This window comes from Microtus oregoni, unplaced genomic scaffold (assembly GCF_018167655.1).
Source record: "Microtus oregoni isolate MIOR12 unplaced genomic scaffold, Mior012 000018F_ref0000195, whole genome shotgun sequence".
Classification (NCBI taxonomy): Eukaryota; Metazoa; Chordata; class Mammalia; order Rodentia; family Cricetidae; genus Microtus; species Microtus oregoni.
In genome coordinates, this window is record NW_024543077.1 from 22,624,047 (window position 1) to 22,634,003 (window position 9,957).

Here is a 9,957-nt window from a genome sequence, read left to right on the forward strand (position 1 = left end):
CAAAACATTATAACATTACTTATGTTTTCATGTTATTAAATAGTTACTCAAATGGTATTTCTCCTTAAGAAAAGCAAAAGCATTCTTTTGGAATTAAATGAACAAGGATCTCTGTAATATTCCACAGTTCAAACTAGTGGAAGAGAGCACAAGAATATGGCCTGTTTGTTTTCTGTATGTTTTAACTTTTACATTGTGAAATTGTGCAGAGATGTAACATTCCCCATGTTTAATATACAAACATGTTTCAGCGGATTGCATTTCCACCTACACTTAAAAATTTTGCAGTATTCCACTTGAAGCTTTCCTAAGCAGTCATTTCAGACTACTAGCTGATTTGCAAGCCTTTGCAAGTTCTTGCTGTCTTACCTCAATCTGTTGCTTTCCAGAGTGCTTCAACTTAACAAATGACTTTATATGCACAAGTACATTTTATGTTACATTTTGAGGACTAGTGAAATCATTTCTTTCATGTGCACACATTCTTGGATATATGCACTTGATCATTCATGTACCACAAAGGCCAGCAAGAAATCACATTGTTTCAATTTATTGGTGGCACCACCTAGTGTCTGAAAGACCCTACAGACCCCCCCCCTCAAAACCCCAGCTAACATGCTCCCGTGAGAATGCCTATTTTGTTAAAAAAAAATTTTCAGGGCCTCCAGCTAGCTGGCTCTCATGAGAACATCCTGTTTGCTTGGGGAAACAGTATGCCTATAGCTAGCATATGTGCCAAACTTAGAATATCAGCAGTTCACAAAAGAAACAATTCCCCCTATGAAAGATCCCAGCTTAGCTGCAGTAACATCATTTCACAAGGCTTTTGACTAATAAATGTAAGTGCAGAGTGAGGTCAGGGTCCCTGGCTGCAAAGCAGGATACAATAGGACAATCTGTAAAGCAGGATATAAGACAAGGACATCCATATGACAGGATGTCTGTTGCCATACATCTGTGCTGGGAAAGGAAAAACCAAAAGAGGAACAGGATATCTGTTTCCATACATCTGTTCTGGGAAAGGAAAAACCACTTATGACCCTTGCCCCATTCCAACCGACCACTAACCACGCATTTGCTTCTGTAATCTGCTTCTGCTGCCCTCTTTCCTATAAAAGGACCTTCCCCCAGTCTGCAGGCGAGCAAGTCCTCTGAAAGACTTTGCCACCAGCAGGTACCTGTGTTTACTCAATAAACCTCTTGCTAATTGCATCCTGTGGCCTGGTCTCGGAGTGTCCTGGTTCTGGGGACTTCATCAGATAAAAAGTCCTCTCTGACGGTCTTTCAGTGTCTACAGTAAAAATAACATTACTTTTGTATGCTTACACATCACAAATTTCTCTTATCCTGAATTTTGTTTATAGACCTCAATTAACCATCATGCATTTAACTAATTCATCATTCTGAACTATCAATAAATTTGACACAGAATTAAAAATGGGAAAATAGTATTCCAAATTACAAGTCGGCCATCGTATTTGGGCCAAGAACTTTGTGGCAAATTTCTATAGGGTCTAGTGTATGGTAACAAAGTAGATCAGTGGACTGACTAAGAAAGGACATTTCTGGGAAGGAGTTGGAGGTAATTCCCAGTAATGCTTCCCAAAAACTATTCAAAGGCAGCCCTGTTGAATAACAGACCAGAGGTGGGCTGGAGCCACAAACAAATGCATGACCTTGAAACCTGTGGGTGTCTGTCGTAGACAATCACATTAAGGTTTCACACATTCTTTGATTTGCAGAAATACAGAGAAAGCAGCCAGAAGGTGCCTGACCTGTGTTCTCTGGCCAGATAGAGAAAGAAGACACACAAACAGTAAACTTAGGATCTCTTAAGAGAGCTGCTTATTTGTTGCTAATGTTGAGTCATGAAGTCCTTGGTTGAAGGAGGCAAGTCTCTGGTCACTGCTAGAAAACATAGCCCACCAAAGAAAAGGCATTACAAAGATGCTGCATTTAACTATGTTTTGGGGTCTTTAGAATTTTTCCAAGTTATTTCAGATTTTATGTGGAAATTTGGCTACACATTGGAATGCCATTTGTGAACAGACATTTTTTTCCCTAACTGCCAGCGCAAGATTATCACACAGAAGGTTTTAAGATTTTAAGAATTGAAAATGTTTACACAAAGATCATAGTTATTACTAACCTGCTCTTAAATTTTAAGTTAACCCATATTCCCCATTTAGTATCTTTCACTGGTAAAACATTTATCAGCATGACACATTCATGTCAAGCTCCCAATGCCTCATGCCCAGCTTCTGGCCAGTCAGTGTTTTATTCAACCAATTTGAGTGACAAATCTATAGAGTATACAATAAAATTACTTGAAAATGGGATTTGGCTTACCAAATATTCAAAACCTGGCTACTCATGAAACTATGACTTCATTTTTATGTAAAACCTACCCAATAGCTGGGAATGTTCATATTACAAATATAAAGTAGCATAAATAAGCATTTGGAAAGCTACACAAGCAAAGTTAGTAATGATTTGTATGTATATGTATGTGCCAGTGTATATACTTTGTGTGTATATTTGTGCATGAGTGTGTATACATATTTAATGAAATTATAGAAGAAAATTTTCCCAACCTAAAGAAAGATATACCTATGAAGGTTCAAGAAGCATACAGAACACCGAATAGGCTGGATCAAAAAAAAAAACATCCCCTCGCCATATAATAATCAAAACACAAAATACACAGAATAAAGAAAGAATATTAAGAGCCGCAAAGGAAAAAGGCCAAGTTACTTATAAAGGTAAACCTATCAGACTTACACCTGACTTCTCTATGGAAACCATGAAAGCCAGAAGGTCCTGGATAGATGTACTGCAAAAACTAAGAGATCGTGGATGCAAGACCAGACTACTATATCCAGCCAAGCTTTCGTTCACTATAAATGGAGAAAACAAAATTTTCCAGGATAAAAACAAATTCAAACAATACGTAGCCACAAATCCAGCCGTACAGAAAATTATAGAAGGAAAATCACTAACCAAGGAGTCCAACAATGCCCACAATAACTCAGTCATCTAGAGACCTTTCACCAGTGCAACTCAAAGAAGGGAAACACACAAACCCTACTACTAAAAAAGTGACCGGAGTTAAAAACCACTGGTCATTAATATCACTTAATATCAATGGGCTCAACTCACCTATAAAAAGGCACAGGCAAAGAGATTGGATACGAAAACAGGATCCAACATTCTGCTGTTTACAAGAAACACACCTCAACCACAAAGACAGGCACCTACTCAGAGTAAAGGGCTGGGAAAAGGCTTATCAAGCAAATGGACCTAAGAAACAAGCAGGTGTGGCCATACTAATTTCTAACAAAGTTGACTTCAAACTTAAATCAATCAGAAGAGATGGAGAGGGACATTTTATACTCATAACAGGAACAATTCATCAGGATGCAGTCTCAATCCTGAATATCTATGCCCCGAATATAAAAGCGCCCACATTTCTAACTCTTATGTATTGTTTTTGCCCAAGTCACTTTACGATGTAAAATAAATCTCTAGTCCTGAAAATTACTATTACAAGCTATTTAAATTGATAAAATTACAGGTTAATAGTTACATATTATAATCATACTTATGGTCATGTTAGGGAGTCTTTCAAAGTGAAACAAAAATACATTTCATTTCCATTCTTTTTCATGATAGGGTTCCTTTGTATTACTCTGGTTGTCCTGGAAATCACTTTGTAGACCAGGCTGGCCTTGAGCACACTGAGATCAACCTTCTTCTGCCACACAAGTACTGGGATTAAAGACATGACCATCACTCCCTGGCCAAAAAATACATTTTAAATAAGTCATCAAACATTTCCTATTCAAAATATGGCATTTAAGATGTTATGATTATATAAGGCTTTTATGGCAAGGCATGTCTGTTCCTGACAACACCAACCTATTTCAGAGATATGATGGCTATCATAGAAATGACTAAATGTAGTTAACTTTCTTGCTGGCAAGACTTAGGCACTGGCAAGAAACTGCCCTTTGAGTTGACTACTGACAGTAGACTGTCTAAATTAGATAGGCAGGACATGAAAGAAAGTGACAGCTGAGCATTGCCATGGCAAAGCAGGACAATCCTTCAAAATTCCTGCCTCACAGAAACTTGGTCAGATCTTCTAGGTGTATAGGCTAAAGTTAAAAAAGTCCAACAGTACAGTGGAATCTTGGGTGACTATCCAGGCTGTCAGTTGTTTTTGTCATTTCTTGGTTTTTTAAAATTGTTTTTTATTGAGGTATATATTTTTCTCTGCTCTCTTCCCTTCTTCCACTCTTCTACCTTCTGTAATGATCTCCATGCTTGCAATTAGTTCAGAAGTTTCTGTCTTTTTCTACTTTCCATGTAGATTAGATCCATGTGTATTTCACTTAGATTCCTCTTTGTTATCTAGGTTCTCTGGGGTTGAGAATTGTAGGCTGGTTTTCTTTACTTTAGGTCTAAAAGCCACTTATGAGTGAGGACATTGTATATTTGTCTTTCTGGGTCTGGGTTACCTCACTCCGTATGATGTGTTGATGCATAAATTTGCCTGCAATTTCCAAATGTCATTATTTTTTTTCTGCTGTGTGGTACTCCATTGTGTAAATGCAGCACATTTTCCTCATCCATTCTTTGGTCAGGGAGTGCTTGGGTTATTACCAGGCTAATAGAAATAGTGCTGCTAAGAATATCACTAAACACATGCCCATGCAGTATGATTGAGAATCATTTATGTTATACCCAAAGTGGTATTGCTTGGTCTTGAGGTAGGTTGTGTCCTAATTTTCTTAGAAATCACCATTCTGATTTCTAAAGTGATTGTACCAGTTTGCATGCCCACCAGCAATGGAGATATTTTCCCTTCACCCCACATCCTCTCCAGCATAAACTGTCCTCTGTGTTTTTGATCTTGGCTATTCTTACAGGTGTAAAGTGGAATCTCAGAATTGTTTTTACATTTCTTTAATGGCTAAGGATGTTGAGCATTTCCTTAAGTGTCTTTCAGTCATTTTATAGTCATCTGTTGAGACTTCTCTGTTTAAGTCTGTACAATTTTTTTCCATTGGCTTATTTGTTCTTCTGATGACCAGTTCCTTGAGCTCTTTATATATTTTGGATATCAGCCATTTGTTTGAAGTGAGGTTGAAGAAGACCTTTTTCTATCCTGTAGGTGACGTAATAAGGGCGGCAGGGCTGCGTTCTCAGCACCCCCAGCCGCCTGCCCGGCTAGCTTATGCCCAAAATAATTACACAGACACTGTATTCTTTTAATCACTGCTTGGCCCTTTAGCTCTAGCACTTACAGGCTAATTCTCACATCCCGATCAACCCATCTCTAATAATCTGTGAGCACCGGTCTTACCGGGAAGATTCTAGCCTAGTCCATCCTGGGTCGGAGCTTCATCCCGGGAGCGGGGCATGGAGTCTCTCTCTCAGGCGTCTGCTCCCGAGAGAGCTGTGTAGTCTCTGACCTCACTTCCTCTTCCTCCCAGCGTTCTGTCCTGTTTTCTCCTCCCACCTATCCTCTAACCAATAAAATGGGCCAGGGCAGTGCCTTTATTAGCCAATGACCTTCCTCCATCATTTCCCCTTTTTCGGTTTAAACAAAAAAAAAGGCTTTAACTTTAACATAGCAAAATTACATATAACAAAACAGTTATCAAGTAAAAGTTACAATAATCTTTATCATAACTAAGGAAAACTATAACTATAACTAACTATTCTTAACTCCATCAAAGACTCCAGAAAGATACAATACTACCTAAGCAAACAAGAAAAAAGCAACTTTTAAAACTCTAGAAATGACAGAGACATCTCGCTACCTGGACAGTCACCCAAAGTTCTTTTGTACTGTTGGGGCATCCATCTTCAGCCTTCAGGCCCATGGTATCCAGCAGACATTTCCATAAAGCAGGAAAATTCAAAGTCAGTTCAGTCACTATCTGTTGTGTCCTGCAGAATGTCTCCCAGACTCTTTCAAAATGAATCAGGAACCCCAAAAGATCATCTCACCTTAGGCAAGTTCAGTAGTCCTCTCTCTGCGGGTTCTCTGTGTCCAGTTTATGCAATAGTCCAGGCAAGAGCAGTTTCTTGCCCAAATGGCTATCAAACTCCATAAGGTGCCTCTTCGATGCCCATCTTCCTCTTGAAGTACATTGGTGCTGCCAGGAGCAGAGTGTCTCATTGTCACGAAAAGTCCTCAGTTATTAAAACATTAAATATCCTATTCTGTAATCTTTGAAAGACATGAAGAATGTCTATCTAAAATATCTCAATATATCTAGAAAATCTCACTAACATGACTGCAAGCTTTACTATTATCGATGATTATCCATTAACAACCTATATTTCCTAATTATACATTACATATTTAAATGAACTACACAATCACAATACCTTAATCAAAATCAGAAACACTTATACATATAACAAAATTGGCCTTAAATCTCTATCAATAAAGCAAAATCTATACTAATGCAAATTATTCATATCTATATCATATCCCCATTTAAATGTAAAAGAACATTGATAAACCATATTTGGGAACATGGGCGCAGTTTTTTCTCTCCAAACTGCTTCCTGCTGAATGGGGGCGTCGTTAATTAGGTCTTTCATGGTATAACCTGTGTGCTAGTTTCATCTCAGTTGGCAGTTGAGCGAAGCAATTTTTTGAAGGCGTTCACACCAACCCTTCAGGAGGGCGTGGTCCATCATACCAAATCGGAATAGAAGAAATGAACAGCGTCTCATCCTCTGTGAAAACAAAATAAGAAACTCCTTTCCAAAGCATCATGTCCTTAGATCCAAATTTCAAATTCAAGGCATCAAAATATCTATGTTGGATTAGCTCAGCAGCATTTATAAATAAATATCTTTTAGCAGCTGTTGCTCCTTCCTCAGCATTCAAACAATTCAAAGAGAGCATAATAGCATACAGTATCAAAATTCTCTGTGTATTTTCCATCTTTGTGCAGCTTTGTTTTAACCTCTATTTCATTTATTTTTACTTTTAACTCTTTGCTTTTTGAGACAGGTTCTCTGTATCTTTGACCTGAAGTAACTGTAGACCAGGCTGTCTTTGAACTCTCAGAGATCTGCCTGTCTCTGCCTCCCAGGCATTGGGATTAAAGGTGTAAACTAGTACACCTTGAACTCACAGAGATCTGTTTGCCTCTGCCTTCTAGGCACTGGGATTAAAGGCGTGTGCTACCACACACAACAACTCTCTTCCTTTTTTTATGTTTTTTACTTTAAGAACTTCAACTTTTAGTCTGCATATATTTTTAACACACTGTAAACCATTTAAAAATTTTCTTTGTCTTTGAATCTCTCTTTACTGTATATCTCTCTTTTTCTGACCACATGAGTCTTTAATTTACCAAGCAATATCAGTAGGATTAAAGGCGTGGCTTTGCCAGCTAGATCCAGTCCATTCCTTAGCTTCCCAGCCTCATGGCGGATATACAGGCTGTAGCCATGTTTACTGCAACAACTGTCTGGCATTTCAAGGTCCCTGCCAGCAAGTGAGCTACAACAGACAACACTCAAGTCCTCTCTTGGTAGCCGGCCCTCCTGCCTCAAATAGTCAGAGTTTGCCCTGGCAGGACAGCCCAGAAAGCTGGCATTTTTAAATGGCACAGCTTTTTTCCTGCTATGGCTGAAAACCGAAAAGCATGCGTTCAGCTTTAACCGTTTAAGTGTTTTGTGGCAGGACCTCTTAATGAGCTGCGGGAAGGCCAATGGGGCAGCTCCTGGGGTAGTAGGTGGAGGAGGGACCCCTGGAGGGGCGAACTGATCAGGAGGTGGGGGCGGAGGCCCATAGCCAAAACTGAATTGTGGCGGGGCGCCATAGCCCTGTGGGAAGCCCTGTGGTGGGGGGAAGCCTCCAGGCGGTGTAGATACAATGTAGGATGTGAAGGGTGGGGGCGGGGGTGGGGCTCCTCTGCCCGCAGGAGGTGGGCCATAGCCACCAATGGCCTGTCCTGTTGGCACCCACATTCCTTGTGGGCCATAACCTTGCTGCCATGTGGGGGGGGCTGTCCTGCCCAGCCGTTGGCTGCACTGGGTGCCACGCGGCTGCCCCACTGGCTGGCTCCTGGCTGTCCTGGTGCTTGGTTTTTGCTGTCCCGAGGTTCAGCTCGTTTAACCTCCACTTTTTTGCCCATGATGTCGTGAAAATGCATGTTGACAGCCTGGTCCACTGATTGTTCGTCCTCGAAAGTAATAAATCCAAAACCTCGAGGTCGCTGCTTCTCTGCATCATAGATCATGACTACCTCGGTGACCACTCCGAACTTCTTGAAGTACTCCCTGAGCTCCGTCTCACCGCAGTTGTGGGGAATGCCCCCCACAAAGATCTTGTTGGATTTGCTGCTGTCGCTCCTGGGTCCTTTCTGCCAGCCCTCCTTGGGCCGCGTTCGCTCTGGCTGCATCCCCCGAGGTGTGCATGGCTTCGGGTCAATATTCCGGCCATCCAGGGTGTGTGGTCTGCTGGCCAGCACTGTCCCCACACAATTGGGGTCTTTAAACTTGACAAACCCGAAGCCTCGAGATTGGTTGGTGGTTTTATCTTTCATGATGACACAATCCACAACCTCGCCATATGACGTAATAAGGGCGCCATATGACGTGATAAGGGCGGCAGGGCTGCGTTCTCAGCACCCCCAGCCACCTGCCCGGCTAGCTTATGCCCAAAATAATTACACAGACACTGTATTCTTTTAATCACTGCTTGGCCCTTTAGCTCTAGCACTTACAGGCTAATTCTCACATCCCGATCAACCCATCTCTAATAATCTGTGAGCACCGGTCTTACCGGGAAGATTCTAGCCTAGTCCATCCTGGGTCGGAGCTTCATCCCGGGAGCGGGGCATGGAGTCTCTCTCTCAGGCGTCTGCTCCCGAGAGAGCTGTGTAGTCTCTGACCTCACTTCCTCTTCCTCCCAGTGTTCTGTCCTGTTTTCTCCTCCCACCTATCCTCTAACCAATAAAATGGGCCAGGGCAGTGCCTTTATTAGCCAATGACCTTCCTCCATCATGTAGGCTGCCATTTTATTAAATATTTTCTCTGCTTTTCAGAAAGTTTTCAGTTTTAGGTGGTCCCATCTATTAAATATTACTATTAGTGTTCATGTTGCTGGGGTTATATATAGAAAGCAGTCTCCTGTACCAATGTGTTCAAGTGTAGTTTCCACTTTCTTTTCTATGAAGTTCAATGTGGTTGTTTTTATGTTTTGATCAATTTGGACTTGAGATTTCTGCATGGAGATAGATAAACACTATATTTTCTGTTTACTCAGGTAGTACTATAACCTACTCAGGTCTCTAAAGGACTTAAATACTAGATAATTGTAGTTTTTTCTGTTACAAAAGTGAAACAACTCAGAAACTAGCATGAAATATGTAAGGTTAAGAGATATAAAAAGTTTATTTTAGGTTGGGATAAATAATGATTTAGGTACAACACTTCCTGTGCGCACCTGGATACCGCCCCCCTTGCTCCATTCATCCTTTTGGCCCTGGATCATTGGGCTACCGGTGGCCCTGTTTAGTTGCTGAGAAATCCCATCTGGATGGGTGAGTGTGTGCTATCCAGGGGCGGACTGTCCCAGAAGAGAGCACAATCCCCCCTCCCCCAGCTCCTTCTGCAGGGCTGTCTTTCTTTCTCACGACCGACCCCCCCAGCACGCCTCCCCAACCCTGCCCTGCTGTATGCTAGGACCAGTGCTCAAGAACAGTTTTAAGCTCCTACACAAAGGCTACCCACCCAGAGCGGTGAGTGCCTGCCTACCTGGCAGGCCTCAGGGTCCCATGTAAGGGAGCCCGGGCACCTTCAGCTCCGGCGCCAGGCTTCCTGTGCGCTCCTGGATACCGCCCCCCCTGCTCCATTCATCCTGTTGGCCCTGGATCATTGGGCTACCAGCGGCCCTGTTTAGTTGCTGAGGAATTCCAT

General features: G+C 41.6%; 1 pseudogene; it reads right to left on the reverse strand.

Moving 5' to 3' along the window:
- Positions 1-1,398: 1,398 nt before the first annotated feature.
- On the reverse strand, positions 1,399-9,513 carry LOC121458769 (annotated as a pseudogene).
- Between the last annotated feature and the right edge of the window lie 444 nt (positions 9,514-9,957).